Source organism: Salvia splendens, chromosome 15, assembly GCF_004379255.2.
Source record: "Salvia splendens isolate huo1 chromosome 15, SspV2, whole genome shotgun sequence".
Lineage (NCBI taxonomy): Eukaryota > Viridiplantae > Streptophyta > Magnoliopsida > Lamiales > Lamiaceae > Salvia > Salvia splendens.
Window position 1 is genome coordinate 27619302 of NC_056046.1, and position 24113 is coordinate 27643414.

Here is a 24113-nt window from a genome sequence, read left to right on the forward strand (position 1 = left end):
AGGTGCTAGGATTGCTATTATGTTGAAACGTGCGCGAGGAGAGTCTCGTTTGATAACATCCACAAGAGGGGCACGAAACGAGGTTTTATTATTCGGAACCTAGCTAGTTGGAGTTTGATTACTCTATGAATAATAAATAAGAGTTTCTTGCTAAGTCCACTCTTGGAATTCGAAATATGTTAATTAATTAAGTCTATAGCAGACATTAATTAATTAATGGATGTTTCCATCTTAAGCGCGGGAAATAAATCAAATACAATTAATGGATTGCTATTAAGCACGATACTTGTAATACCCGCAGTGCAATATTACTTCTGCAGTGGCTGCTCGTAATATTCCAATATAATCTTATATTAAATTGTGGGTTCAATTTAATTAGTAAAAAAGCTAATTGGGTGAGGCATGTTCCAAATTCTTCCTTAGATCCCTGACTGGGCCCAATATGTGACTTATATAAATAGGAGAATAAAGGAGACAGAAAACATAACAATTATTTGTTAAAAATTTTCGTCCCCCCTCTAAGAGAGATCTCGAAAATTGTACATCCTCCGTGAGCAGTTTCTGTCTTCCATTATTCGAGTCCTAGTACGTTGGTGAGATTTGCCCACACAAATATCAGCGTATAGTCCGGGACACCAGTCAGAAGATCCGAGGTCTTGTATTGAAGATCTTCACGTGGAGACGGAGCAAGCCATCATCGATTCTTGATTGAATCAACGAGGTAAATTGGCTAATTCCGTAGTAAGCATGTTTTAGGAATTTTATGTGCTAAAGCATGTTTTAATTTAAGTTATGAGCATGATACATGCGATAATTACTCGAATAGATTTTGTCTAAATAATCTGCTAAATAGATCAAATTCATGTGATCCGCTTTGAACGCACGCTTCCGCTGCCAGCCCCTTCACTCACCCAATTAGCTTTTTACTAATTAAATTGAACCCACAATTTAATACAAGCTTATATTGGAATATTGCAAGCAGCCACTGCAGAAGTAATATTGCACTGCCTTTCCAAATCTGAAATTACAATTATTCCGGGTTTCTTTTTGTGTGTATAATTCATTTCCCTCGCTTAAGATAGAAACATCCATTAATTAATCAATGTCTGCTATGGACTTAATTACTTAACATATTTTATTCTCCAAGAGTAGACTTAGCAAGAAACTCTCATTTATTATTCATAGAGTAATCAAACTCCAACTAGCTAGGTTCCGAATAATAAAACCTTGTTTCGAGCTCCTCTTGTGGATGTTATCAAACAAGACTCTCCTCACGCACAATTCAACATAATAACAATCTTAGCACCGCCAGATAATGATCACCTAGTCCTCATATACCTAGATCGTTGGGTGACGAAAACCCCGCACCTTTGGTAAGTCAAAGTAGTAGATACTCAAGATCGTATGCTCAATGCTAACGTACATTGATTAAAAAATTAATTATCAAGACCTCGTCTTTTAGTAGATAGCATAAAGACTCGTCTTGCTGTTAGATCCATTCAGTGCTATGCCACACCAACGTCATCTTATTTCAATAAGGCTTAGAAATAATCAGACTGACATTGCAACCTTTCACGATAGGTAGTCTAGGCCTATCTAGGTTGTGAAATTATTATTTTTCTTTGTTCAGGACTGACCGCGTACCTTAAATTGAGCGCAACCCACAACCGGTCTACTAAACAAAGACTTAGACTTTGTTATGTTCGCTTATACATTTAAATATGCAATAAACATCCATTAAATGTAAAACATAACAACATTACGATAAAAATAATCTGTTGCATTTATTAGATAATATTGTTAGAGTTTTACAGTATTAATCACTCGAAAGGTGATTTCTAGTATACAAACCCTAACAGTGAGACAAGTCTTGGTTTATACCGATGATAAAGAAATATCCAATGAGGACGTTGTCCAGATTCTATTGGAACATCCAAAAGAGATAGAAAGTTTGATGAATCTTCTGATTCAGTTACTCAAATAGTTTCTACACTCAGTTCATCGCCAAATGTAATAGGAAGTGATTATATGAAGGTTGTTACTGAAAAGTTGGAAACCTTTGGCATTATATTCACTTTATTACTATTGGAGGAAGATAACATGATACTTGACGAATTCATTAAGGTTGTATCTTTCCTATGTCTTAGTTCAATCGAACAGAAGACTAGCAATGGAAAGAGTGAAGAGCTGAATTGTCATCAATGCCTGCTGAAAGCAAGAAAGGCAAGAAAAATTTGGTGAAAAGGCAAAGAGAAGATGCATTGTAAGTCGGATTGACCTCTTATATAAAAGGACAATGGCTTAGATAACAATGCAACTTGTAAAGGACAGATCTACATCCAGTTGGGCAGTTGTTGCACTGGGAGCTATTTATTTATGCTCACTTTATTGTTTTGTTTTGATGTTAGAGATTTTATTTTATTGGTACAGTCTTGTTTAGAATGAATTTATATTCAGTTTCTAAACTCATTTATGATTATACGATGTTCAATTTCATTTTATAATGCTTGCATTATTGAGAAATGTGGATCGAATATCTATCATAGTACCATATAAAAACAAATTATACATCATAGTATCTAAACAATATAATTGCAAAAAGATTGAGTTCAACACGACAGTTCAACTTCTTAAACAATGAATGATAAAGTATTTATGGTACTTAAACATAAGGCCAAGAGAATACTTAGTAATTGTTCAAACTAATTTTTTCTAACTCAAGTGACTATTAAGATTTTAACAACTTGTTTGTTAAATAGCTTAAAGGTCAAGTAAGTCTGGTTGATGCACTATAAGTTAGAATCCTTTGGTGGTTCAAGGGATTCAGAATACTTATAGAGATGCAACATAGAAAGACTAGTAAGTGTCAATGGTTTATACCATAGGAGTCGAGCAAATGAGTTAAGATCAGTAGTGGGTGTTAAATCCGAGTTGACTACTCCAAGCATTCTTCTAAAGAATGGGATAGTCATATAAGAAGATATCGAAGTCTCTCGAAGACAAGTTCGATAAGTGAACAGTTTTACTCAATAACACCTTATCATTGATGGGATATAAGTTGGAAACAATGAGTTATACCTTAAAGAAACTACCATAACATCAGTACCTTCTACAACATGCGAGTTGTGGAATAGAGGCAAGTCTAGTCCAGCACATCACAAGGTGTGGAGTTATTCCAACACATGTTTTGGAAAAGGTATCCAAGTAATTGGAGTTGTGTACTGAGGTATGTTTTAAGGTTGTTCCAAATGATAGAAAAGGTACAGGTTCTATAATCTTCACGGCAAGATATGTGTTTATTTACGCGAATACTAGATTCTTTGATGAAGATTATGAGGAGAACTACAAGCCTAACAAACATGATAATTCTCAAGATAATAAGAATATCTATTTTCCATCTTAACCAAGAAGTCATACCATTAGAAACTTATGCACTAAGAAAATCAACGTTTGTACCTAAGATTGTAAGAGTCGTGTCATAGTGGGAGCGTTCTTTGCGAACATAATAAGTTCATGGGTCTAAAAGAGTCTTAAGACTCAGTCTTAGATCAACTTGAACATAATCCCTGTAACTACAAGGACGCAATGACTTATTCAGATAATCATTCTTGATAAGATGATAGATTCTGAATAACAATCTAAATAGACAAGAATGTTTGCAAGACTTGCGATACTACCCATAGAATATTTCAGTCAGTGGGAGCTAGTGGACCTGCAAGTGTAAGCATGGATCTCAAAAGGCTAGAATAATGGCAAAGGGTTATACCCAGAGAGAATTATATTCTCGCCTGCCATTTTTGCCTAAGTCGATCTGTATATTGTCTATTGTAGCCTACATAAATCAGGATGTATGTACTATGATTGTCAAGACAGTTTTCTTTAAGTAGAAGTCTTGAGGAGATCATCTGCATGGAACATCTTAATGGTTATGTAATATAGGGCAAGAAAGTAGAAAGTGCACTATATATGGTATTCTTGGTACTCTACGATGATGACATCTATAAAAGTTTATAAACAACTAAGAGGGTTATCTAGCGTAGGAAACTGGTCGTCTACCCAGTTTAAGGATGATGGATTTAAGATAATCTAGTTACATTCTAAGCATCTGTATCATTAGATTGCTAGAAAAAGAATGTATGTTTTCTTAAAGAATCCTACATCTACACAATACTTAGACACTTTATCATAGAAAATTCCAAGAAAGGGTTTTTCTTTTTCTAGACAGAACTATTTTGTCTCTAGTCAAGTGTTTTTCGACATTGAATGAGATCAAGAAGAATGAGACAAGTTCCATAATTGGAAGTCTCATATATGTTATGATGTGTATTAAGTTAGATATTAGCTTTGCCGTTGGCATAGACTCATGATATCATTTTAACCATGGCCAAGGACATTGGATTGGGTAAAGAATATACTATAGTACTTGAAGAAGACTAAACGGTATGCTCTAGTTTACCAGGCATCCATGTTATGTCCTTTAGGTTACATCGACTCGATTTTATAATTGATTGATGCTCGAGTTATCCTCTGACTATGTGTTACCGTTAGGAGTTGAAAACTGAGTCATGAAGGAATGTGATTACATCACAGACTCTATCATGAAAATTACAAGTGTGGTTTCATCAGAAACTACTAAGGTAGTTGTTAATCTCAGTAACTTTCTAATAGCTTTGACCGTGATTCTGAGTATGTGTATGAGTATTATATTTTGTTATAATTACTCTAGTCATATATCTAACTCAAGGGAAACACGAGCTGATGAAGCTAAATAATCACATATAGCGGAAGTATGAAATTAATTATGGAAAAGTGCGCAGCGAGACATTATGGGTACCAAGATAACATCAGAGAACAACCTGGCAGAATTTTTTTTACAAAATGCCTATATGGTAACATGATTTACACATGAGGTGAAAAGTATGGTAGTTCGATGTATCATGGTTCGAGACCTGCTTAGAGTATAAGTGGGAGAGTTTTGGCAGTGGGTATACTCGAAAGCATGATTTTGAGTATAAGTGGGAGATTGTTAGGATTGGTATACTGAAAAGCATATTTCGAGCATGTTGCACGGATAGAATTGCTTGTATACAATAAACTCTACAATCCACTTTTAACCCAAGGCGAGAAGAATTAACTTTATCGAATTGGTGTTTGCTTATGCATTTATAAGATGTTTCTCAAACATTTAAATGTATAAGAAGCAAATAAGTCTAATTCTTCTGCATAGTAGACTGGTCGTGAACGACGTTCACAGAAGGTGACGCAGTCGGTCCTTTGTAGAAGAGAAATAGAATTTCATAACCTAGATAGGCTTTGGCTACCTATCGTGAAAGGTTGCAGTGTTAGTCCGCATGTTTCCTTACCTTAGGAAATAAACGACACTGATGTGGTATAGCAATGAAGGATCTAACAGTTGAGATAAGTCTTTCTTGCTATTTACTGAAAGACGAGGTCTCGGTGATTGTTATTTCTTCATCATTGTTGATATAACATTGAGCATATGATATTGATTATGCACTACTTTGATTTATCTAATGGTGCGGATTTTTCGCAATCTAAGAATCCTGATATCTTGGGTAGTGGTGATTAATGTCTAGAGGTGCTAATATTGTTATTGCAATGAATCGTGTGTTGGGTGAGTCCAGTTTGATAATATCCTCAAGAGGTGTTCGAAAAAGGTTTTATTATTCAGAAACCCGGCCGGTTGGAATTTATTCCAGAATAATAAATAAAGATTTTAAACTAGACAACTCTTTGAAAAAGATATTAATTAATTAAAGTCAGATAGCATGCTTAAATTAATTAATGGATATTTATATCTTAAACACGGGAAATAATAAATTAAAGAGGTAAAGTTCGGATTACTCGTAATTTGGGATTGGACGGACAGTCAATATTATTTTACTATAGTAGCTGATAATAATATTCTGTTGGACTTGTATTAAATTGAGGCTCAATTTAATTAGTAAAAGTCCAACAGGTTTGGCCCAATTCCAAACTCCATGTATCCCTAATCTGGCCCATAATAACTCTATATAAAAGGAGATTAGAAAGAAGATTAAGTGGAATTTTACTAATAATTTCGTGCTCCCCTGTGGGAGTGGACGGAAAAAATCAGTTCTTCACAAAACTAGAGTTGTGACTCCTTTCTAATCAAGCCCTTTTCGATTCTGACAAGCTTTGCCCACCCAAAGGTCGAGTACTGAGTTCGGGATACAGATTAAAAGGTTCGTGGCTGAGTACGAAGAACATCACGTGGAGAAGCCGCAAGCAATCGTCGATTCTTTGGAGAATCAGATCGGTAATTTTAATCCGTAGGAAATTCATGTTTTAGGTTTTAATTCTTTTTACATGATTTATGTGCGTTCTAGCATGCATTTGTTATTGTTTAACATGTAGTTAATTAATCCCATAATCGGTCAAATAGATCTGTGTGTATGATTTATTTGTGAATGCATGACTTCCGCTGTGCAAGGGGCTCCAAACCCCAACAGACCCCACATTCTAGCAACCAATTCTACTCACATTTTATTATAAAACTAATATATATAAATGGGCCTAGCAATTAAATAAAAAAAAAGAAAGTAGTTGAGGAAAGGAGGGAGACGTGATTTACTTGGGCAGAAGGAAATCAACATATAAAAAGGGAGACGCCACTTTTTGGAGAGGGACTTTTTGTCACTACCGCCCTTCTAGGGTATAATAAATGCGGCGATCGCGACTTAAATGGACTTAAATATATATAGGAAAATAGGCTAGGGTTTCATCAATGAGGTTTGACCGACATACTAAATGAACAATTAAGTATAAAACAAGAAGGGGGCTCGGGTTTAAAAATGAGTTTGGCCGGCAATTAATACTCAAAGGAGACGATTAAGAGTTTGACATTATCCAACAGAATCACAAAAAAAAACAATAACCAGACAAATTTAAGTTCGGGCCCAACAACTAATAAGTAAAAGAAATATCGCATCGGAAAACGACCAAGAGAAGGAGTGACGTCATGTGTGAAGACACAACGACACCCATAATTCAAAGATAAACATTTAATTCTTCAAATTACTTGCTCAACACCACCAACCTCTCGCCGCCGCTCAACCTGCACATAAGGAAAACACATGCAGGGCTGAGTACTATAAAGATACTTAGTGGACTTATGCCGAAAACATTTTCATAAAAATTATTATTTATCTATCATGCCATACGTAAGTAACCATCGGGGTTTAGCTTTAGAAAGGCCCGAGGCACTCAATTATTTCCCATTGTAAAAAGTCCACTGATCAGTCATTTTCCCATAGACGTTAGACAAATCCGCACATACATGACAAGGAATGCGGCCGCAAACCAGGTCACTAGACCGGCCAACCCGTACGCTGACACACAGTCTACCATTGGTGTACACTAATCCAAGTAGAGTTTGCGATTTAAATAATAGTGGCAAAAGCCACATCAGATAGGCACGTTAATACCAAACAAGGCATGATAAACACAATTTCATTCTCATCAGTAAAATATTTAGGACAGCGTCCTTATTTAAAAGAAAGCCCACCTCAACTGCTTAGATTTCAAGTATTTCCTTTCCCTTGTTGTCACGCTGAGAGCGCGAGTTATCACCTTTAAATTATGTGTATCACAATCAGTCTCAAATACCGACTCAAAATCATGCATGTCCCCAACGTTCCCCTTTTTCCCATCAATTCGTTTTATCAACATGAGAAAACATCATAGCATATATCAATGTACAACACATCACCTCATCAACGAATTGGTTTCTTAACACATATGCATCATGTATTTCATTCAAAACTTAATCATCAAGATCAATTAACCGTGGTAGAAAACTGGCAGTACAGCGCAATCGTTTTGTAAAAATCATTAAACATTCATCCGACCTCCGTTTGGGCTAAACTTTTACCAAAATACAGTAGAAACATTAAAGATCATCCAGTTAAATATTCACATCAAAAACTCATCTTTAGGCCGGTCAAATCAAAAACTGAACTTACTGGTCGAGAAAACAATTTCTGGCATAACTGTGCAGTCAACTTCAAAAATTCACTAAACATTCATCTTTCGTCTAAATAGGTTGAAATTTTCACACACCACAGAAGTCACCTTAAAGTTTACTCAGAAAAAAAAAATCGAACAAAAAGGAGTTCGTTTGGTCAGTCAAACACACATCGGAATCTATTATCCGAACACTACAGATTTCAGACTTTACAATTCCGAATTAGGGTTTAGCAAATATTCATCCCACCCGATTAATTTCTTAGATTTACGATCCTTACACTCATTATATGCATGAGGGCATTGAAATAAATGTTTGAAAGGGGAGGATGATAGAAGAAGTTCAATTATACCTTTCTTGATTGAAACGATCGGTAGAACAAGGTAAAATCTTAATTCTTCAACAAATTCTTGAAGAGATCTTGAGTGAAAGGGAAGATCAAGTGGTAGAGGAGTGGAGAAGAGAGGCGTGTAGAATGAGGAGGGAGGGAGGCATGTAGGAGGCTAGGTTTAGGGCTTTCTCTCCTCTCTTATTTATAGAGTTAGAAAATAAATATCCCACAATTAATTAAAGATTTGGGAGAATAAAATAAATGGAGATTTGAAGGTGATTTGAGGGAGAGGTTGGCGTGAATTATGGGGAGGAATAAGGGGAAGTTTCGAAAATCATTGGCTATTTAATTAGCCTATGATTAAATTTTGTATTTCAAGGAGTAGAATAAAATATTACGGAGCAGAATAAATTAATTGACTCCTACTATTAAAATAGGGAGTAGGCGTTTTTTGTGTTCCTCCCACAAGGAATAAATCCCAAATTTTTAAGGCAAGATTTCCTTAGATATGCTAGGATATTCATTATTTATTTATGGAAGGAAATAAATAGGGGACCAATTAGTATGATGAATAATTTCTCCTCTCCAAGATTAGGAGATTTTCGAAATCTCCATGGGCAAACATGGGGGTCGATTTTTCCCCATGAAGAAGATAAAGAATTGTAGCACCCCGGAAAATTGTGACTTTTTATTATTATTATTATTATTATTTTTTATTTGATGGCTTATTTTATTTTAATTAATGTGGATGTTGCATGAGAATTTCTTTTGTGGAAATTGAGTCTTATGTGTTTTAGTTAATTATGTGAAATTAGTTGTTGTGAGTTATGTGAGTTAATGTGATTAAGCTTCTAGTGTGTGAATTAAATTAAATAGGATAATGCATAATCATTCTAGCCATTTTATTTGAAATTTTCAGCCCTTTCTATTTATTGGAAGAAATATTCTCTTTCTTGGATTTAATTAATTGTTTTGGGATATTTATTCAAATTAAATCCTAACATACCTTGCCAAATCTTTTCTTACCCTATTTAAATTAAGATTTAAATTATTTCCTTGTGGAAATAATCCTCAAAATTTTGACCCCTCCCTATTTTCTAAAGGGATTAATATTTTGTTCCTATTTTGTGGGATTCTTTCTCTCCAAATAAATTTGATTTGAACCATATCTCCATTTAATTAGTCAAAAATCCCACAACCCCTTTTTTCTCTCTAAAATACACGCATACCTTCCCTATTTTTTCTTCCACAAATTTTAATTGTTTTATTTAAGTGGGGGAATAAATCCTTGAATATAAATAGAAAACCCTAACCCTAATCCCTCATTCACACGCCTGCCACTCTTCCTCTCCTCTCCACACGTTTTTCTCTTCCCCTCCCATCTCTCTCAAGTGCTCTAAATCAATTCTTCATTCTTGCTTCGATTTGGAGTTTGAAACTCAAGATTCGTTGAGGAATCGAACCACTCGTCGTTTCTACCGATTGTTTTTCAAGAGAAATGTATACTTTGAATCATCCTTCTCATTCTTATCATTGAATCCATAAATTTTGAACCTCTCATGCATATAGTGAGTGTAGAGATCATAGATCTCAAAGTTAATCGGTTGGGATTGAGGGTTACATGAGAAAATATATGTGTATACGTTTATTGATGTGGATGAATGAACTTGTGGATGATTCGTTGGTGAGTGAGATGTGAATATATGAGAACATGGTGGTGAGATCTTTTTAAAGCATGATTATGTGTTGGAAGCATGAATATATGTGTTTGGATGAATGATAGATAAACCCTAATTCGAATTTGTGAAGCATGAAAACTGTGGTGTTCAGCCTCTTTTGACGAAAGATGAATTTTAAATGAATTTTTAAAGTTAACTGCGCAGTTCTGTCAGAAATTGTATTCTCGTCCAGTGAGTTTCGTTTTTTATTTGACCGACCTAAAGATGTGAATTTGATGTGAAATTTTAATTGGATAATCTTTAATGTGTCTACTGTATTGTGGTAAAATTTCAGCCCCAATGGAGGTCGGATGGATTTTTAATGAATTTTACAAAACGACCGCGCAGTTCTGCCAGATTTCTGTCATGTTAAAATAATACTTGTTGTCAAGTTTTGAGTGAATAAATGATACATGTGTGATTAAGGAACGTATCTTATGGCGTGGTTATGTGTTATATTATGGGGTGTTTCCTTATGTTGGTGAACGTTTGGGATGTGTAATTTAAGAAAACGATGAAAGGAACGATAGAACATGCATGATAAATTGTATTGATGGAAGGCTGATTGTGTTGTATTATGTGGTTATGATTTTGATAAGGGTTGTTGTGTGTACATGGGTACGAAGAGCATGGATTTCAATAAAGTTGTGAACCGTGTTTGTAAGCAATTGAGGTGGGCTTTCTTTTACTAAAATTCTTTTATGTTTCGAAATATGATTGTGGAGCTATAAGGGTGGTTTAAAGTGTTATTTCATGCCATGATTGTTTTGATGTTGAGATTGTTGCCTGATGCCTAGTTCGTTTGAGCTTGCTCCGTTAGGCTATAGGGCTATGTTGAGATTGTGCTTGATGCCTAGTTTGTGAGTTCGTTCCATTAGGCTATAGGGCTACGATAAACGAATTCAGGTCTGAGTAGGGCCGCAAACCCTATCAGGCTGTGTACACAGAGGGAATCGTGAGCCGTTCTTGCTAGTCGGCCGGTCTCGTGGGCGAATAGTGTGGCCACACTTTCGTCGCACTATGGTAAGAGGATGTGATTGATTGATGAGAAAGTGGAGAGATTGTTTTGTCTGGCCAGACTATGAAAATGTTTTTGTGTTCTCGATGATATTTCTTTAATAAACGTAAAAACTCGAGTTTACTATGGTATGGATGACATAACTTTTATCAAATGTTTTGGCGTGTGTCCACTGAGAATATCAAGTACTCAGCCCTGCATATGTTTTCTTTATGTGCAGGTTGAGCGGGATGTTGCGGCGGATGTTGAGTCGAGCCTTAAGAAATTCTGGATGCATCGTGTCTTCATACATAGGCGTCTCCCTTTGACTCTCTTGAATACTTGTTTTTCCGTTGCCGTGTTTGAAATAAATTTCTAGAAGTCTTCCGCACTATTTAATACCGTTTTATGACATTAAGTATTTTGAGGCTAAAATCCGTTGCTTAACTTTTCAATAAACTAAAATATTTCTTTTTAAAGTTAGTTGGGTTTTTCATATATGCTTCCCCCTTTTCTTCCCCGCTCCTTAGTCCCTCCCCTCGTCACATTTTCTCCGTCCTCACTATCCTTAGTATGGGGGATCGTGACAAGAATAATTGGCTTTGGATTTAATTTGGATAATTATCCCAAGCAAATAATTAAATCCAAGGAAAATAGAATCCCTCTCAAATAAATAGGAGTGGTCGAATATTTCAAATAAAAATGGGCAAGATAATTATTGATGATCCCATTTAATCTCACTCACCCTTAGAAAAAAAAATAATTCTTCGCAATATATCACCCTGTATCAATTATTCAAACTGCCACGTCATATATTCCACATCCTTGACTATTCCAACCAAACTCAATTCCAAGGCACAATTAGGTCACATAGAAATCAAGCAATTAATTCACTCATCATTTAATTTGCATACTTCACGGCATTAAGAACATTAAATGCAAAAAATTTATGCTTCGCAAATTAGGGTTCCGAAAGTGGGGCGTTACATCCTACCAACCTTAATAAAATTTTCGTCCCGAAATTTGGTATCCTCAAGGAAAGAGTTTGGGGTGTAGTTCTGTCATCTTGTCCTCATTCTCCCATGTGGCCTCTTTGTGCCCATGATTTCTCCAAAGTACTTTCACGTAAGCAACCGGTTTATTTCTCACGTTCTGGATCCTTCGTTCCATTTGGGTTCTCTCCTCGTAGCTCAAGTCCGGGTTCAAAGGGACTACTTCGTAGCGAATCACGTGCTTTGGGTCGAACACGTATTTCCGTAACTGCAACACATGAAAAACCATGTGTACATTCCCAAGGCTTGGGGGTAGCGCCAAACGGTATGCAACAGGACCCACACCTTCAAGGATTTCATACGGCCCAAAAAATTGCGGTTTTAAATTTTCCCTTGACACCAAAACGCGTTATCCCTTTCGACGGGGATACCTTGAGGAAAACTTTGTCGCCGACTTGAAACTGTAAGTCGGTTCGCCTGGCGTCCGCGTATGACTTCTGTCTGTCTTGAGTTTCTTTTATCCTTTCACGAATTTGTCGGACGATTTCAACCATCTCTTCAACTGCGTCGGGTCCAAGTACTCTTTTCTCACCAACTTCATCCTAGTAGAGCGGAGATCTACACTTTCTCCCATACAAGGCCTCATACGGCGCCATGTTTATCGTTGTCTGGAAACTGTTGTTGTAGGTGAACTCGATCAGTGGAAGTGCGGACTCCCAACTTCCTCCTCGGTCCAGCACCACAGCTCTCAACATATCCTCGAGGGTTTGGATCGTTCTTTCGGACTGCCCGTCTGTTTGCGGGTGAAACACTGTGCTAAAATTCAATCGAGTTCCTAGCTCACGTTGTAGGCTGATCCAAAACCTTGAAGTGAACTTCGGGTCACGGTCAGACGTGATAGTCACTGGGACTCCATGCAGTCGCACTATTTCCTTTATATAAATTTGAGCTAGCTTGTTTGATCCATAGGTTATGGGAATTGGTATGAAGTGTGCACTCTTGGTGAGTCGGTCTATGATTACCCATATGGCAGTATTCCCATTTTGCGTCTTTGGCAATGCTGTCACAAAATTCATGACGATGTGCTCCCATTTCCACTCAGGAATTTCTAGTGGTTGCAACTTTCTGTACGGTTGTTGATGTAGAACTTTCACCTGTTGGCAGACTAAGCAGCGCTCTATAAATGCTGCTATATCCCTCTTCATACCGTTCAACCAAAAGGACTTTTTCAAGTCTTAGTACATTTTCGTACTCCCTGGGTGGGCGGTGTAAGGAGTCTCATGAGCTTCACTCGTAACTTCGTTTTTGAGCTCTTCGTTGTCCGGCATGCATAGTCTTCCTTTGAAGGCAAGAGCGTTGTCACCTTCTTCACTAAAATTCCCAGATTCGCCGGTTCGCACTTCTACACGAATTTCCTCAAATTTCGCGTCCATCCGTTGTGCTTCCATAATTCTTGACCTTAGATCTGGTTCAATCACCAAGGTGGCGATTCGGCCTTCCACCGTTTCAGGTGCCCTTACCACTTCCAAACGCATCTTGCTAAATTCGCGTATCAAGCTTTCTTCTTTGGTGAGGAAAGTGGCCAGTTGGGAATGGCCCTTCCGGCTCAAGGCATCTGCCACTACATTTGTCTTGCAGGGGTGGTAATTGATGCCACAATCGTAGTCCTTCATCAATTCGAGCCATCTTCGTTGTCGTATGTTTAATTCTTTTTGCTCGAAGAAATACTTTAGGCTTTTATGGTCCGTAAAGATCTCGCATCGAACTCCATAGAGGTGATGTCTCCAGATCTTTAAAGCGTGTACTACCGCTGCTAACTCCAAGTCGTGGGTTGGGAAGTTCAACTCGTGTGGCCTCATTTGTCGTGATGCGTAGGCAATCACTTTGTTGTTTTGTATCAAAACACATCCAAGTCCCACCTTCAAAGCGTCAGTGTAGACCACGTAGCTCATTCCAGGCTCTGGCACAGCTAAGATTGGTGCAGTGGTCAGTTTCTTCTTCAAAAGTTGAAAACTTGTCTCACACTCCGTGGTCCAATTGACTTTTACCCTCTTCTTGAGTTGTTGGGTCATTGGTCTCGCTATCTTGGAGAATCCTTCTATAAACCTTCGGTAATATCCTGCCAAACCCAGGAAACTCCGAATCTCGTTTGGTGTCGAAGGTGCCTTCCATTGTTGTACCGCCTCAACCTTGGCGGGATCCACTCAGATTCCTTCTGCCGACACGATGTGACCGAGAAAATTGACTTCGTTCAGCCAAAACTCACACTTGCTGAATTTAGCGTATAGCTTCTCGGTCCTCAACGTCTCCAAGGTGATTCGTAGATGTTCCTCGTGCTCTTTCTCATTCTTCGAGTAGACGAGTACGTCATCTATGAAGATCAAGACAAATTTATCCAAGTATGGGTGGAATACTCGGTTCATCAGATCCATGAATACTGCGGGTGCATTTGTCAATCCGAACGGCATTACCACAAACTCATAGTGACCATATCTTGTGCGGAACGCGGTCTTCGGTATGTCTTCCCTTCGGACCCTCAATTGGTGGTATCCGGACCTTAAGTCCATCTTTGAAAACACGCCGGTTCCTCGGAGTTCGTCGAAAATGTCCTCTATCCTTGGCAGTGGATATTTGTTTTTGAGGGTCATTTTGTTCAACTCTCTATAGTCGATACACATCCTCATCGACCCATCTTTCTTCTTGACAAATAGCACAGGAGCGCCCCACGGTGAGACACTGGGCCTAATGAAACCCAGGTCCATAAGCTCCTGAAGTTGTATCTTGAGTTCTTCTAACTCTTTAGGCGCCATTTGGTATGGTGCCTTGGACACAGGCGCCGACCCTGGCTCTAGGTCGATTGTGAACTCCAGTTGTCGATCTGGCAGTGGTCCAAGCAAAGTTTCGGGGAAAAAGTCTGGAAATTCTCGTACAATGACAACATCTTCCACTTTCCTTTCTCCTACCTCATCTCCTTGTAGATAGACAAGATAGGCGGGATGCCCCTTTCTCACCATCGTACTAGCTTGAAGCGCGGAGATGATAGATGTTCGTCGGTTCATCGAGCTTCCATAGTATATGGTGGGTACCTCCCTCGGGGCTTGCAGAGATAATTGTCTCTCCTTGCAACGAATAGTAGCAAAGTTGGCAGCTAACCAATCCATCCCTAGAGTTATGTCGAAATCCCCCATTGCCATGACTTGTAAGTTGTGAGCGACTAACTTAAGTTCTCCCATAACAAATTCTACGTTCGGGCATGTTCGAGAGATTTCTATTGTCCCTCCCACTGGTGAGGACACCATCATCGTATGTTCGGATTTGTAAGCAGGCAAACTTAAGGTGTCCGCACATAATTCAGATATGAAAGAATGCGATGCGCCCGTATCAAACAATAGAACAATGGGTGTGTCGAGGATTTTGCCCATACCTGTCAGGTTTCCCTTCTCGTGACTCCCTGGTTCAGTCTTGGGTTGTTTCTGTCTCAAGGCATATGCTCTAGCCTGAGGAAGGAGTCTTGGGCTGTAAGGTTGTTGTTGTCGCGGAGGTTGATCGCGATTTCCCCTTGATTCCATTTGCTGTGTCCTCGGCTGCTGGCGGGATCCTTGAGGGTTCTGTCTGGACCCTATTGCCACATTCTTGCTCGGGCACTCTCTGGAGAAGTGGTCGTTTTCCCCACAGTTGAAGCACTTAGTGGTGTTCTGAATCTACATTCCCCAAAATGGTACATGGAGCACACATTGCATTGGGGTGGCTTGGGCCGGAAGTCGCCTCTCTGGTTAGACGAGTTCTACCCTCCACTATACTGTGGTCGGTTCTGGGTGGGCTGGTACCTCTTGTTGTCGTACGGGGTTCCATTCCCCTCCCACTTCCTCTTCTCTCGAGAGTGGTGTGGTGGAGGTTGTGCCAAAGTAGTGTTTTCCTTCACCCTCTCCTGGGGCATAGCTGCCTCAATATCCAGCGCAAAGGCTAATGCTTTCGCGTAGGGAAGTCTTCCACGACTAGCCAACGACATCCTTATCTCATGCCTTAGTCCCTCACGGAACTTTTCAGCCAGCATCTCGTCGGTATCGACTTGATCAGGTGCGTACCGGGTCATGCTGTTGAGCGCATGGTCGTATTCGGTCACGCTCATGCGCCCTTGGGTCAGATTGTAAAATTCCGACGCCTTAGCCTTCCGATAGCTCTTTGGTACATACTTATTATACATCTCGGTCTTGAAGCCCTCCCAAGTCATCCCCACTGCTTGATCCCGGGGCATTGTCTTCATCCTGGTGTCCCACCAGAAGTCAGCGGCCTCGGTTAGTTGGTAGGTCACACAACTCAACCGTTCTTTATCATTGCACCCTAAGATTGCGAAAATGCGCTCCAATGCGCGTATCCATGATTCGGCCTTGGCCGGTTCTCCCATTCCATCAAAAACGGGAGGTTTTGGCTCTAGGAATAGCTTCACAATTTCACAGTCAACCGGTGGTGGTGGAGGTATGGGTTGGGTCACACTTTCCGCCATCGTCTGAGGGGTAGGTTCATGGTTCCCATGTCTTATGTTACGTCTTGGCGGCATTCTGATTCATTATCACACGAGTTATTATTGCATTTATTCAAAACCCAAGAATAGTTATGAGGTACAGTTGAAGAGGGGGATTCAAGGGGCAGTTGCATCATGGAATAATAAGGAGCTTTTGCTAGATATGGTATCAAAATACAACTGTACAAAATGATAGCAAGAGAGTAATTGCAGAATAGCATGGCAAGAGGCAATTGTGTCACCAGATAGTAAAAGAGGGATTGCCCAACAAAATAGTAGAAGGTAACTGTTCAGTAGTGTAATAGGAGACAATTTGTATAATAGAATGGAAATCACAAGTATTCAATAGAACGGTAAGAGACAACTGCAAGATAGTGTAGCCGAATACAATTGTACAATAACATAACAAAAGACAATTGTATAATGGGATAGTAAGGATGGTTTCAAGTCATGACAAGAAGCAATTGTACAATCGAGTAGCAAGAGATGATTGTGTAATAGTACGTCGAAGGTAAATGGTGCAATAGGAAAAGACAATTACAATATAATATAGCAAAAGGTAATTGCGCCATAGGTTAGCAAAAAGGTAATCGCACCATTAGATATGGTACCCAACCATTGCACAATAGGATAGCAAAAGACAAGAATTTCCTATAGAAATATCAAACGTTGTCTCCAAAAGGTCTTAGTTCCAACACAATAAAAGCTAAAGAGTAAAACAAAGTGGAAAGAAGATGGTAAGGTCAAGCAAAACAGTAGAGTATCAAAACATGGGGAAAAGTGTAACAAGATATTCCAGAATTTTCATTTCTAATTATCTCCATCCTCCTTCCCCTTCTCCTCGGTCTCCCCAACACTCTCTCCGTTTGGGTCCTCTTCTTCCTCTTCCGGTTCCTCTTCCTCACTTTCCTCCTCGGCACCTACGGGTGGAGGGGTCATCCCAAAACTCCTATCGACCTCTCTGTCGATTCTTAGAGGGGCCGAGACATGCATTCCGAGTCTCATTCTCTTAGGAACACGGGAGACGTGTGGCTCCTCGTCGCAGCGATTCTTCCGCATGCGGGCTTGAACCGGCGGATAGATATGTGGAGGTGGATCACGTGGTGGTCCGTCGAGTGCAGCTGTTATGGCCGGAAGTAGCACCTTTACAAGGCTGACCAAATCCCCCTGCGTTGTGTATTCGGGCGGGCTATACCATGTGAATGACTCAGACGCCTGGGCGGCCCACTCGCTGCAAGGAGATGGTAGAGTGTGGATGAGCTTTTTTATCCCCTCGTGATGGGTGGCTCCCCCATACGCGTAGGCGTTCATCCATCTATTGTAAAATTCGGTGACGTAGGACATAAGAAAGAGCTCCCCATCCCACTCGTAATCTCGGTAGTGTTCCACTGGGCAGTTCCTATCGCTGGCGTAGCGATTACGCATCGGAGCATAATACCGTTGGGCCATCTAAAAAGAGAAAACTCAGCATCAGCACAAAGATTGAAAGAAACAATAGTGTATGAGGTTTCGAATGATGCTGAGAATGTGATGGGTGCGCATATATATATATATATATATATATATATATATATATGTAAATCTCCAACGATGGATGTGTGAGGGTAGTATAATATCAAGAATGATTGGAAATTTCGTTTCCGAGGCAAAAGGGTTCGTGCGTTTTTGCGTTTCGTTAAAGCATGATATGTTCCCACGCATCGCTTGCCTTGCGTTGGCATTTCGTGCCTCCACGTTCGACATCATCCCCAAAATTTTCATTCATACATGATTTACAATTATGTATAGCAGCATACTCAAGTTCTTTCACATAGATATTGTCTTATAAAGCAATTGAATAATCACAATCATATAAAACCTCATTCATCCAATTGAATAATCACAATCATATAAAACCTCTTATCTAGTAAAATACAAGTTCATTGCAGAACAACATTCATCATTTTTTTCTATAGACGCACATAACAATTTCATATCCACGCATATTCATTATTTCATATTCCAAGCAAAGTTTCCAAAAAGTCATATTAACCTCGATTCCCATCGAAATTCCAACTTCTGTAATTCAATCCAAAACTCACAAAATATTTTTACCTCTCTCTTCGTGGTTGGGCGGAGACGAGTTGTGGTGTTGAGCCTTCGATGATTATCAATTTGTCAAATTACACATGAATAGACTTTGACTCAACAAGACTCTTGGGTCCAGAGCGGAAAGAACTGAGGCTCTGATACCAAACTGTCACGACCGCCCTTCTAGGGTATAATAAATGCGGCGATCGCGACTTAAACGGACTTAAATATATATAGGAAAATAGGCTAGGGTTTCATCAAGGAGGTTTGACCGACATACTAAATGAACAATTAAGTATAAAACAAGAAGGGGGCTCGGGTTTAAATAATGAGTTGGGCCGGCAATTAATACTCAAAGGAGACGATTAAGAGTTTGACATTATCCAACAGAATCACAAGAAAACAATAACCGGACAAATTTAAGTTCGGGCCCAACAACTAATAAGTAAAAGAAATATCGCAGCGGAAAACGACCAAGAGAAGGAGTGACGTCATGCGTGAAGACACAACGACACCCATAATTCAAAGATAAACATTTAATTCTTCAAGTTACTTGCTCAACACCACCAACCTCTCGCCGCCGCTCAACCTGCACATAAGGAAAACACATGCTGGGCTAAGTACTATAAAGATACTCAGTGGACTTATGCCGAAAACATTTTCATAAAAATTATTATTTATCTATCATGCCATACGTAAGTAACCATCGGGGTTTAGCTTTAGAAAGGCCCGAGACACTCAAAATCATTTCCCATTGTAAAAAAGTTGACTGATCAGTCATTTTCCCATAGACGTTAGCCATATCCGCACATACATGACAAGGAATGCGGCCGCAAACCAGGTCACTAGACCGGCCAACCCGTACGCTGACACACGGTCTACCATTGGTGTACACTAATCCAAGTAGAGTTTGCGGCTCTACGAGGACCCGAATTCGATTTAAATTATAGTGGCAAAGCCACATCAGATAAGCACGTTAAAACCAAACAAGGCATGATAAACACTATTTCATTCTCATCAGTAAAATATTTAGGACAGCGTCCTTATTTAAAAGAAAGCCCACCTCGACTGCTTAGATTTCAAGTATTTCCTTTCCCTTGCTGTCACGCTGAGAGCGCGAGTTATCACCTTTAAATTATGTGTATCACAATCAGTGTCAAATACCGACTCAAAATCATGCATGTCCCCAACGTTCCCCTTTTTCCCATCAATTCGTTTTATCAACATGAGAAAACATCATAGCATATATCAATGTACAACAAATCAACTCATCAACTAATTGGTTTCTTAACACATATGCATCATGTATATCATTCAAAACTTAATCATCAAGATCAATTGAACGTGGTAGAAAACTGGCAGTACAACGCAATCGTTTTGTAAAAATCATTAAAATTTCATCTGACCTCCGTTTGGGCTAAAGTTTTACCAAAATACAGTAGACACATCAAAGATCATCCAGTTAAATTTTCACATCAAAAACTCATCTTTAGGTCGATCAAATAAAAAACGGAACCTACTGGTCGAGAAAACAATTTCTAGCAGAACTGTGCAGTCAGCTTCAAAAATTCACTAAAAATTTATCTTTCGTCCAAATAGGTTGAAATTTTCACACAACACAGAAGTCACCTTAAAGTTTACTCAGAAAAAAGTATCGAATAAAAAGGAGTTCGTTTGGTTGGTCAAACATGTGTTAGAATCTACTGTCCGAAGACTACAGATTTCAGACTTCACAATTCCGAATTAGGGTTTACTAAATATTCATCCCACCCGATTAATTTCTTAGATTTACGATCCCTACACTCATTATATGCATGAGGCAATTGAAATAAATGTTTGAAAGGGGAGGATGAGAGAAGAAGTTCAATTATACCTTTCTTGATTGAAACGAACGGTAGAACAAGGTAAACTCTTGATTCTTCAACAAATTCTTGAAGAGATCTTGAGTGAAAGGGAAGAACAAGTGGTAGAGGAGTGGAGAAGAGAGGCGTGTAGAACGAGGAGAGAGGGAGGCGTGTAGGAGGCTAGGTTTAGGGCTTTCTCTCCTCTCTTATTTATAGAGTTAGAAAATAAATATCGCACAATTAATTATAGATTTGGGAGAATAAAATAAATGGAGATTTGAAGTAGATTTGAGGGAGAGGTTGGCGTGAATTATGGGGAGGAATAAGGGGAAGTTTCGAAAATCATAGGCTATTTAATTAGCCTATGATTAAATTTTGTATTTCACGGAGTAGAATAAAATAATACATAGCAGAATAAATTAATTGACTCCTACTATTAAAATAGGGAGTAGGCATTTTTTGTGTTCCTCCCATAAGGAATAAATCCCAAATTTTTAAGGCAAGATTTCCTTAGATATGCTAGGATATTCATTATTTATTCATGGAAGGAAATAAATAGGGGATCAATTAGTATGATGAATAATTCCTCCTCTCCAAGATTAGGAGATTTTCGAAATCTCCATGGGCAAGCATGGGGGTCGATTTTTCCCCATGAAGAAGATAAAGAATAATTGGCTTTGGATTTAATTTGGATAATTATCCCAAGCAAATAATTAAATCCAAGGAAAATAGAATCCCTCTCAAATAAATAGGAGTGGTCGAATATTTCAAATAAAAATGGGCAAGGTAATTATTGATGATCCCATTTAATCTCACTCACCCTTAGAAAAAAAATAATTCGTCACAATATATCACCCCGTATCAATTATTCAAACTGCCACGTCATATATTCCACATCCTTGACTATTCCAACCAAACTCAATTCCAAGGCACAATTAGGTTACATAGAAATCAAGCAATTAATTCACTCATCATTTAATTTGCATACTTCACGACATTAAGAGCATTAAATGCAAAAATTTTATGCTTCGCAAATTAGGGTTTCGAAAGTGGGGTGTTACACTTTTGGAGAGAAAAAAAGGGCAGACGCCACTTTAGAGAAAGGAGAAAAACGGCAGAAGCTTTGGGAGGAATTGGAGCGAGAGAAAATTAAGAGAGAAGAGAAAGGAGAAAATTACAGCCATCATCTATTCCAAATTTACTCCATGATTTCTAGGGTTTTATCTCCATTTATCATTGGTCTTGGTTTAATTATGTTAGGCTAAGAATCTTGTGTTACTCCAAACATGTTGTTAGACAAGTTAATTACATGATTTATTCTATGCTCGTTTTTATCGCATGTTCGTTATTACTACTTATTTAATTGAATGACTTTAGGTGCATCTTTAGTGATAATTCTATAGTCTTGATTTAATGCCTCTTTAGCTTGAATTGGGATGGATTGTGGTGCTAATGAATTATCAATTGGAATTATTTAGATGACAACTTGATAATGAATTTTGACCTTAATTGCAATTGTACTTTGAATCTCGTGCTTCGGTATGATTCTTAGGATTATTGAATTTGGTTTAAAGTGTAAGTGTTTAGCTATTCTTTAACTAGTTGATGCTTAGCATGTTTAGTCCTTGCAGGGTGAATAATTTTAAATTGTCCCGAACGTATGAGATAGAATTGAATGCATAGGATTAATCCGTTTCTTGTTTACAAGTGTTTGGAGTAACAATTGTCTCACTTGTGTTAATTTGAATTCAACTTTATTTTTCATTATTTTCGGAAAACAAACTTCAAACAAAAACCTTCATCTTTATTGTTATTTTTATTTATTTGGAGTTAAACGAACTTACCTTCTCTGTGGATCGACACCTTAAATTACTACACACGAAGTTGTACTCTTGCAGTGAAGTGGTAATATTAGGGATAATTTTGTGAACTTCAGTGCATATCTATTCTGATTTAAAAAGACCTAAAATTACACATCAAGTTTTGGCGCCGTTGCCGGGGAGGGCAATAGGTTGTTTAACTTTCTGTTTTATTTTTATTTTTATTTAATATTTTTTATTTTATTTTGTAGGTACTTAATTCGTGTTCTTACGGGTGATAGCCATCTACCACGTCTGGACTCGAGGACGAAGGAGTGTTTTATTTGTGGTAGTATCTTTCTAACTCCTTGTGTTTTTTTTAGTAGTTTGCTACTACACATTCAAGCACACACTTTTTCTAAGACTAACCCCGAAGTTGTCGAGATGTATCGCTTTCGATAGAATTGGTATATTTGAGTTGTGCTTGGTTTCGTTTCTGTTGTATAGGTGTTCAAGAAAATTGAAAACAAGAAAAATAAAAAAAACAGTGGATGCGAACCAGATCTAAGGGTGCACCGCAATTTGGGTTATTGATACATCATAGAAGAGGACAGAATTCATCTGTGATTGATACACATCAGGACTATCAGAGTCCAGTGAGAGAAAATTCAATTTTTGAAACGAATCTTGAGATTAGTAGCAGTGATTCAGAAGCTGAGTCGATGGCCGAGAACAATGACAATATTCCTCCTGTGGAAAAGTTCGGCGATACTGTCAGATCGGGAGTTCATCACCCAGGAAATTTTGCATATGCTATGGATAACATAAGCATCCCACCTCACTACATCAGCTTGGTGAATGGTGGCACCTTGTTCCATGGTTGTGAAGACGAAGAGCCCATAAGCCACCTCAATGCATTCTATGAGTTGACCATGTACCACAGACCTGCAAATGTGCCACATGATAATATCAAGAGAGCTCTTTTTCCTTTTTCGTTGAGAGACAAAGCACGAGAGTGGTAGGACTCACTTCCGGGGTACAATGTGGCGACCTTTGAAGATCTGAAATCCAAGTTTCTCCTGGAATATAACTCACCAATGAAGATCGAGAGATTGATGGATGCCATCACATCTTTTCAGCAGCAAGATGATGAATCTTTTGCTGAAGCATGGAAAAGGTTTACTGAGGTGTTGAGAAAGTGTCACAGCCATGGTCTTGCTCCTGGCCGTGATCTTGTCAAATTTTACCAAGGCTTAAGCAATGAAAGCATGTGACTTATAAATGCAAGTACCGGTGGAGATCTTGATAATAAGACACATGAGGAAGTGAAGACCTTGTTTCAAAAACTAGCAGATAATCAAAGAAACTGGTACAATCAAAGGTGAGTGGTTGAGAAGAAAGGAAATACCTTTGGAGCTTCAGTAGAATCTGAAAGAATGACAGCAGTTGAGGCCAACTAGCTAATATTAGCACCCAAATGACATTGGTGGTTAAAGCAGTATCTTCCATGCAGCTGAACCCACAACCTCAAATTGTTGCAATGGTTAAATGTGGGCTGTGTCAAGGTGGGCATCACACAGATCAATGTCAAATGATCCAATCCCAAGAAACAGTTGAAGATGTGAATTACATAGGCAATAACCACCAAGGTTTTAACCAAGGGGATCAATTCAATAACAATCATCAGAACTAGAAGCCTCAACAACAAGGGAATTGGAACCAAGTTGGGTCAAGTAACAATGGTGGGAACCAATGGCGAAATAACTCCCAACCCCCTGGTTTTGAAAAAAAAACCTTCACTAGAAGATCAGATGGGACAAATATTCTCTTTC